We start from the raw sequence: 9,879 nt of genomic DNA, 5'->3' as shown, positions 1-9,879 counted from the left end.
TACTGAAGCCTTCAAATATGTGAAAGTAACTCACCTGTTCATCAAAGATTTACTCAGTGTTCATTATATGCCAGGCTCTGTGCTGAGAGCTGGTGATAAAGCACTGAACAAGAATGATTATCTGCCTGCATGGAGTTTACTATCCAATATGGAAGGCAGACAATGAACAGTTAAAATAGATGTCCAGTTCTGGCAAGATGCCAGACTAAAATAACCTGAAAGCCTCCCACTACAAACTCCTAGAAATTCTGAGTAAAATAACAAGTGGCTGAATTCCAGGAGCCAGAAATGAAGATGGCAGGGGATGGGGGTGCAGGGGGAAGATACAGCAGTAAGTGCAAACTGCTTCTGTGATGGTCCTGAAGAGGTGTAGTTATCAGAGTCCCAAACTGATCATAATGGCTAGGAGCTAGGGTAGTACTGCCCTGGCTAAGGGAAGAGAAGGGGCTTGGGCCCATAAGAGATAGGGAGCCGGAACTGAGACTCCTCCATTACCTTGGAAAGAGCTACTTCCATACATAGAGCTGGCTCATGACCAGCTTCCTGAAAGCTTACACAACTTTAAACATTTTTCCAGGCATGAGTCAGGACCCTACACATCTCCAGATTCAGGGGATACCTGAACGGGTATCATCAAGTTCTCCAAATGATTCTCTGACACATACCTCACAAGGAAGAGAAGAAAAAGGGGAGAAGAAATACCATAGAGCATACCAACAATTCTAAAGAAATGATTTTAAATCTACACCTGAGAGGGTAATGAGCTGGGGTGGTGGTGGGGGTGTCACAAAAGTCTTCTTCACAATCTCTTAGCAGGCTCTGCATAGGTTAACTGATATCTATTGTTCTCAGATGAAATTCCCAGAACATTGAAAGCCACATTTAACATCTTGTTATATGTGTAATATTAAAAATTCTAAGGAAACCACCAAAAAGAAAGAAACAGGTTGAATGTATACTTTAACCAAGGGAAAAGGGATACGAAATAAGAAAATAAGAATCAACCCAGTAGAAGAAACGTAAGACAAAACAGGAGAGAAAAAAGAAGTAATATAAATAGAAAGAAATAAGGTGATAGAAACAAGTCTAAATGTGTCATTAATGTAATAAGGACAGGCTAACCTCATTAGATAAAAGAAATTATCAGATAGGTTTTAAAAAATGAATAAAGTATAGTTGTATGCTGTTAATGAGAGAAAAATCTAAAATGCAAAACATGGAAGATTTAAAATATCATTATTACCATGTCTTCTGTTCTGAAAATCATCTAAAAGCAATAAAGAGAATGAAAAGATCTTTGCTAACTCCACATTCAGCAAAACAAGGAGATAAGTATAATCTGTAGATAACAAATTACATGTAAGAGCTGAAATCAGGGACACTTAGGAATAGGAGTTGGGAACAAGAAACTTATGGAGAGAAATTTGAGAACAAAGAAGGACAGAGAAAGATAAAAAAAAAAATGATGAAAATTAAATTTCCTAAAGGTGAGGGTCTGACCATCAGGTGAGAATCTATACCCCCTACTTGTAACTACAACTGCAAGAAACTGGGAAGCAGAAGAAGAGGAAAGAGGCTGCTCAATCCCTTTGAAAAGCCATATATGCAATGGAAGACAAGGAGTGAGCTTTAATGTTGTGAAAACCGGCTGGCCTAGAACTCTACCGACCCCTTCAACACACCCAGGAACCTCTTACAAAGAAATAGTCCGGGAAAGCCCAACTCTGATGTAGTGTGAGAAAAAAAGAACGAGTAAGTCATTAATCCAAAGTTATAAAAAGAACTATGAAGAAAAAGAGTTAAAAAAAGAAGAAGAAGGTCATTTACTAGAAAACTGCTACAATGGATCAGACAAAAATTATAACTAAATATTTTGCATGAATGAAGAAAAAGTAATAATCTAATTGCCTCTGTGAAGGAAGACCACAAAGCAAAAATGTAAGAACTCAGGGAAGAGATGGTCAAACAACAGAGTAAGATAAATGTGAGCAGGCAAAATGGAAGAATAATCAAGTATCACAAACATAAGGGCAAAACTTGAAGAAACACAAGGGGAAAAAGTCAGTAAGAAACAGAGAATAAAAATGGGAAAAAAGAAACAAAAATAGAAAGAATTATTTAGAAAATAATAAATTTTTTCAACAGATGGTACTGGGACAACTGACACATGCAAATTAATGAATTTGGACCCCTATCTCACCCCATATACAAATATTAGCTCAACATGGATCAAATACCTAAATATAAGAGCTAAAACTCTAAAACCTTTTAGAAGAAAACATAGATATAAATAATTCTGACCTTGGAGTAGACAACGGTTTTGTAGATGTGACATCTAAACCACAAGCAACCAAAGGGGAAAAAAAAGATAAATTGAACTTCATCAAAACCTCTTGTACATCAAAGGACACTATCAAAAAGTAAAAAGACAGCACACAGAATGGGAGAAAAGATTTGCAAATCATCTATCTGATGAGGGTATAATATCTAGACTATATAAAGAACTGTTACAACCAAATAAAAAGACAAATAACCCAAATTAAAAATAGGCTAAGGATTTGAAAAGATATTTCTCCAAAGAAGAAATACAAGTGGCCAATACCCACATGAAAAGATGCTCGACATCATTAGTCATTAGGGAAATGCAAATTAAAACCACAGTGATATACCACTTAACATTCACTAGAATGGGCATGTTTTTTTAAATGGAAAACAAGTGTTGGCAAGGATGTGGAGAAATTGGAATCAAATTGTCAAAACTTGGAACTGAGACATCCTTCAATAGATAAATGGATAAATAAACTACAGTATATCCAGACAATGGAATATTTAGGTCTAAAAAAAATGAGCTATTAAGCCATGAGAAGACATGAGGGAATTTTAAATGTTTATTACTAAGTGAAGGAAGCCAATTTGAAAAGGTGACAGTGTAATTCCAACTATATGACATTCTTGAAAAGGCAAAACAATGGAGACAATAAAAAGATCAATGGTTGTCAGGGCTAGGGGGCAGAGATGAATGGGCAGAGCAGAAAGGATTTTTATGGCAGTAAAAATACTCTATGATATTAAAAGTGATGTATATATATCATTATGCTTTTCTAAACCTGTAGGATGTACACTAAGATTGAACCCTAAGGCAAACTATGGACTTTGGGTGATTATGATACATCAATGTAGGTTCATCCCTGGTTAAAAATGTACCATTGTGGTGAGTGATGATACTGAGAGAGAGATAATGCATATGTGGGGAAAGGGAATATATGGGAAATCTCTGTACCCTCCTCTCAATTTTGTTGCAAAACTGAAAGTGCTCTAAAAAAAATTAGGTAGTTTTAAAAAAACTTCACTCAAAAACTTGTATATGAATGTTTACAGTAGCATTATTCTTAACAGCCCAAACACTCTAAATGTCTATCAACTGATCAATGAATAAAAAATTATTCATCCATAAAAATGAATGAGAACTGGTACATGCTACAACATGGATGAACCTTGAAAATATTATATCATGCTAAAATATTATATTATGTGTGGATAAAAGCATCCAAACACTGGATAATTATACAAAAAACTAATTACAATGAATTTCAAATGTGAAACTCTGAGCTTTGGGGACATGAGTATTTGCTCTATTATTTATACTTTTCTGCAAATTTTCTAAATTGAAAGCAAATTACAGCTGTAGTAAATGTTAAGGATAATATATAATAAGGATATGTAACAATGAGACCTACTCCAAAGCTCTGAAGAGAGAGAGAAATGTGAATTCTTCACACTTACAAAAGGAAACTTTAGAGGACATGCAGCTTTCCTGGCACATCAGTGTTTTTTTGTTTTTGTTTTCCTCACAAGGAGGAATGCTTTACAAGGCAGATTACATGTGATTAGAAGGGCTGGGGTGAAAAAGTTTCTCCAAGGGTAAAGGAAATCAATATATACTAAGGGCCTACCACATGTAAAGTGTTACACATTTATCTATATCCCTATCTCACCCCATATACAAATATTAGCTCAACATGGATCAAATACCTAAATATAAGAGCTAAAACTCTAAAACCTTTCAGAGAGAGAGAGAGAGAGAAGACATATATATCTTCATTTAATACTTAACCTATGAGAAGGGCATTGTAATAGGCAGAATGACCCCACAAAGATGCCCATTACCTAATAATCCCTGGAACCTGTGAGTATATTAAATTACATGGCAAAAGGGACTTTGAAGATGTAATTAAGATCATGGAACTTTAAACAGGGAGATTATCCTGGATTATTGTAGGAGGGCAATCTCATATAAATCATCAAAAGCAAAAAAACTTTCTTCAGCTGGAATCAGAGAGATGTGGCACAATAGAGAGTAGAAGGGAGAGGTGGCAGAAAGAGAAGTCAGAGATATTCCAAGTAAGAAGAATTTGATGTGCCATTACTGGCTCTGAGATGTAGGGGCCCAAGCACAAGGACTAAAGAGAAAGTTCTAGGAGCTAAGGGCAATCTCCAGTGAAAGACTTCAGTCCTACAATCACATGAAACTGAGTTTTACCAACACCCTGAATGAGCTTGGAAGCAGATTCTTTCCAGAGTCTTTATATATGAATCCAGGAAGTGAACCCTTTAATTTCAGCTTTGTGAAACTCAGAGCAGAGAAACCAGTCAAGCCTACTGGACTTCTCACTTACAGAACTATGAGAAAGTAAATGTTGCTCAAAGCAGCTAAGTTCATGGTAATTTATTACAGCAGCAATAGAGAATTAACATAGGCACTAACATTTTTTTGAAAATGTACTTATGCAGCAAGTGCTTTCTGTGTGTTATCTCATTTAATACAAACAACCTTCTGAAGTAACAGCTAGCTTTATTCCAATTCTGCAAAAGAAGTTAATTAGCTTAACTACAGTTGCACAGCTAGTAAGCGGCAAAGCCAGGATTCAAACCCAGGAAGCACAACTGTAAGATGCATCTTTTGGAATAAAGACAGTCTCTTCAGAAAATGGTGTTGGGAAAACTGGACAGCAGCATGTAAATCAACGAAGCTAGAACACTCCCTTACACCATACACTAAAATAAACTCAAAATGGATCAAAGGCTTAAACATAAGACAAAATAAAATAAACCTCCTAGGAGAAAAGATAGGCAAAACATTATCTGACATACATCTCAAAAATGTTCTCCTAGGGCAGTCTACCCAAGACATAGAAATAAAAGCAAGAATAAGCAAATGGGACCTAATGAAACTTACAAGCTTCTGCACGGCAAAGGAAACCATAAGTAAAACAAAATGACAACCTACAGAATGGGAGAAAATTTTTGCAAATGAAACTGACAAAGGCTTGATCTCCAGAATATATAAGCAGCTCATACATCTTAATAAGAAACAAACAGCCCAATCCAAAAATGGGCAAAAGACCTAAACAAGCAATTCTCCAAGGAAGAAATACAAATGATCAATAGGCACATGAAAAAATGCTCAATACCACTAATTATCAGAGAAACGCAAATCAAAACTACAATGAGGTATCACCTCACACCAGTCAGGATGGCCATCACTCAAAAGTCCACAAATGACAAATGCTGGAGAGGCTGTGGAGAAAAGGGAACCCTCCTACACTGCTGGTGGGAATGCAGTTTGGTGCAGCCATTGTGGAAAACAGTATGGATTCCTCAAAAGACTAGGAATAGACTTACCATATGACCCAGGAATCCCGCTCCTGGGCAAATATCCAGAAGGAACCCTACTTCAAAGTGACACCTACACCCCAATGTTCATAGCAGCAGTATTTACAATAGCCAAGACATGGAAACAGCCTAAATGTCCAGCAACAGATGACTGGATAAAGAAGAAGCGGTATATTTACATAATGGAATACTATTCAGCCATAAAAATGACAACATAATGCCATTTGCAGCAACATGGATGTCCCTGGAGAATGTCATTTTAAGTGAAGTAAGCCAGAAAGAGAAAGAAAAATACCATATGAGATCGCTCATATGTGGAATCTAAAAAAAACAAAAACATAAATACAAAACAGAAACAGACTCATAGACATAGAATACAAACTTGTGGTTGCAAAGGGGGTGGGGGGTGGGAAGGGACAGACTGAGATTTCAAAATGTAGAATAGATAAACAAGATTATACTGTATAGCACAGGGAAACATATACAAGATCTTGTGGTAGCTCACAGCGAAAAAAATGTGACAATGAATATATGTATGTTCATGTATAACTGAAAAATTGTGCTCTACACTGGAATTTGACACAACATTGTAAAACGACTATAACTCAATAAAAAAAATGTTTAAAAAAAAAGATGCATCTTTTGAACTACTGAGTTATACAGCCTTCCTAGAGTTGATGGAACTCACAGAGCTTATATTAAGTGTGTCCAAAGTGAAAAGGCACCTGATTAGCTGAGCTCAATCATGAGGCCAGGTTTGCCTAGTTTCAAAAATGCTAATCCCAAAACAGTCAACAAATACTTGTTGTATTTGTTGAGATTCTACTTTGTAATATGTCTTTTGTTATCCAGTGGATATCCTAAGATCAAAAGCCGTCACTGTCCTCAAGGAACTTCAATTGTTAAAATTTGGTAATTGCTGTAATGGAGCACTTGAAGGTGCATGGGACACCACAGAATACTCCAGGGAGGAAACGCAGGTACTCAGCACAGGAGGAGCAAGAGGGAGAGAAGGCCAGGCAGAGAAGGCTTACTAACGCATTCCAGGAGAAGAGAATGGCACAGACACTTAAAAGCACGATTTGTGACAAAAACTACGTAGGAGTTAAATATTTTTACAGCACAATTTCAAGAGGGCAGTAGAAGAAAAATGGCTAGATAAGTGGGAATCAGTGTTAAGTGTCATACTAAGGAGTCCAATTTTTATCTCAAGTAGGTGTTAATCACTGGAAACAATTTATATAATCTGATTCAGAGCAGTGGGAAAGGAAAAGAAAATGATGAGAGCAATATGAAATATTTAGGGGTGAGAACCTTTGAGTCTTGAAGATCAGTTGGATATGGAGAGTCAGGAAAAGAGAAATCTATAATTGTTCATGGGTTTCTAAGCTAGGCTATGAATGAAATTTGGTGCATTCAGATGAACCAAAGAAGAGTACGAGCAGGTATGGAGGAGAGAAGATCAGTTCGACTTTGGATTTGATGAGGTGGTTATGGAATATCTAAATGAAGACAACTGGCTATGTGGGTCTGGAGATCAGGGAAAAAGTCTGGATTGGAAACAAATACGAAAATGACCAACCTATAGGGACAGCTGAAACCAGGCATCTGGAGGACTATGCCCGTAGGGGAGTATGCAGCATGAGAAGGAGACTTGATAATCAGATAATTATTGAGAAGTACACTGAGAAAGAACAACTATAGAAAGGTAGGCTGTTCTCCCGGAAACCAGAGGAGATGCGTTTCATGCAGGTAGATCAACTGTAACAGAGAGGTCAAGTAAGATGAACCAAAGAGTGGATCTGGTAAATAGTACTGGTATCCTTAAAATGAGAACAGTATCACTGTTCAAGAAGAGTGATTCTTGAAGTCAGACTGGAGGGAGCTGAGGAGTAAATGAAAAGTGAGAAACTGAAGTACAGCTTTTCAAAAGCTTGGGGATGAAGGGGAAAGAGGGAGAAGGGGAGAAAGCGAGAGAGAGGGAGAGAGATAGGAGACTACATAGGGTCAAGGAAAGATTTTTTTTTCACTCTGGATTTTTCATGATGAAGTTTGATAGACATTACTCTGTTAAACTGCTGTAAAAGTTTTTAAATGCTTACTCTGAATTTCTGTGCTTATCTTGTTGAAGACCAGGTCAAATAGCTTCCGTCTGGCACCAGAGTGCTAAGGAGGACTGCCTTAGGGATACTTATCCCTAGCTGAACAATTCCAAGCATTTCTTTTACCTAGCAACAGTTACTACCTCACTGCATTTCTACCATGAGTAAACTTTAAACCTTCTAAAATCCTGCATATGACTCTCAAGGACATGCATAGGAAGGCAAAATGATTGGCCCCTGGAGAGAAGGATTTTTAAAATTGAGGTAAGTAAACATGTTTAAATGTCAGGAGGGAGAAGCCATAAAGGAGGGAGAGGGCAAATACAGAAAAGAGAGAATGAGCTGCTGCACCAACCTGATGTGAAGAGAAATGGAGGATGAGATCCCACGATCGCAGAGGCTCCCTAAAATTTCCTCCGGTAATTTAAGACTTGGAGCTCTGACTGGGAAAATGGAATATGCTGGACACTTCTGTCTAAATCGTGGGCTAACACTCCATTTCACCAGGTTTGCAGAGTCAGGCATTTCATTTTAACCACTCTTGGCCTCAGAGAGGAATGCCCCTCTCTTTTTCCGTACAAAAGACTTTAAAAAATAAAGTGAGATAAAGAAATCAAAAGTTTTTATAACGAAAAAGTAGAATATAAATTCAGGGTGCTATTATTGTGAGAGATGTAGGCATGCTGACATTGAGGGAGAATAGAAGAGATGAAACTTGAGAATCAAATAGACTTACATTTATAATCCTAGGTTCTGCCACTTCAATGTTTTCTTTTGTCCTTTAGTCTTCTCAGACTGAACAAAGTCTTGCCTCACAAATGTCAGATGCCTTAATGAGCTCAGTGAGACCAAAGCCACTCAATATACAGTCTCCAAGTTGGGACTCTGTTACTAACATCATACAACATCACAGGCTTCCCCACTTCATCTCCATTCTCTCCTAGCTCACACACCTTCTGCAGAAGATAACATGCCCCTAATTCTGGAAGAGACAGACTCTAGTCCCAGCTTCCTAAAGAAAGAGTGTCACTGGTTCCAACATCATAATGGTTCAGACTCCCCCAAACTCCTCCCACTTGTGCCCAGTGACACAGCACCGACATTACTAAGAACCTCAAAATCCCCACATGAACATGCGGAGCGCTGGGAGGCAGGGAGAATCTGGCCTTTTGTGATAGTGGAGGGGGATGGAGAGGGCATGTAAACTGACTTTGTGTGACAGAGGGCTGGCCAGTCCAGCCGGATGACTACAGACACTACTGTGTTGGGATGTGGTGTGGTTGGAGGAGTTTGGCTCTTTCATATAAACTTTATTGCATATATACACCTGCCAGGTGCTGTTCTAAGGACTGTTCGTGCACTGCTCCTAAAATGCCTTGTTAGGGTTGCCAGATAAAATACAATTAAATTTGAACTTCATTCCCAGTTAAAATTGAATTTCAGATAAGTAATATTTGGGACATATTTATGCTAAAAAAAATTATCCAGCTTTTAACGGAAATTCAAACTCAACTGGATGCCCCACATTTTCATTTGCGGAATGTGGCAGCCCTATTTTAAGGTACTTTTACGCCCTTCCCCAGCCGCACAGCTAGAACGTGGCCGGGCCAGAGAGTCAGACACCGGGCATGCCCTTGGCTACTATGCCATTGTCACGGGATCTGCAGGGACGTGCATGTGAGGCTCTGGCCTTTATGACAGAGGCCGTGCATCAGTGGCCCGCGTGCGCAGCCGCCCCTTTGTGGTTATAAAGGGTCCCCTTGCGCCCTGCACGATGCCAGTGCCCGGGCCCCACCAGGCCGGATGAAGACACAAAGCAAAGCCTTTTATAAAAACACCAGTTGTGGGAAACAGAGAGTACCCAAACATTTCTCTGGCTTCTCTCCGCACCACCCTTCACAGACACCAGGCTGGCAGCGCAGCCACTGGAAAGCGAACCTGAGAGAGTGTGTCTGGGCCGCCCCGGCCCTCTCCCTCCTCTCTCTGTATTCGGAGTAGAGGACCTGAGGAATCCGACGTGTGGAGAAGGTTGGTCGGGAGGAGCGACGCGCGTCAGAGGGGAAGCAATCGCTCCCTGCCGCGCCAGCCCGGCCCTCAGAGAGGG

This window comes from Camelus ferus, chromosome 9 (assembly GCF_009834535.1).
Source record: "Camelus ferus isolate YT-003-E chromosome 9, BCGSAC_Cfer_1.0, whole genome shotgun sequence".
In the NCBI taxonomy this organism is placed as follows: Eukaryota; Metazoa; Chordata; class Mammalia; order Artiodactyla; family Camelidae; genus Camelus; species Camelus ferus.
Note: the sequence above shows the minus strand (reverse complement) of the source record.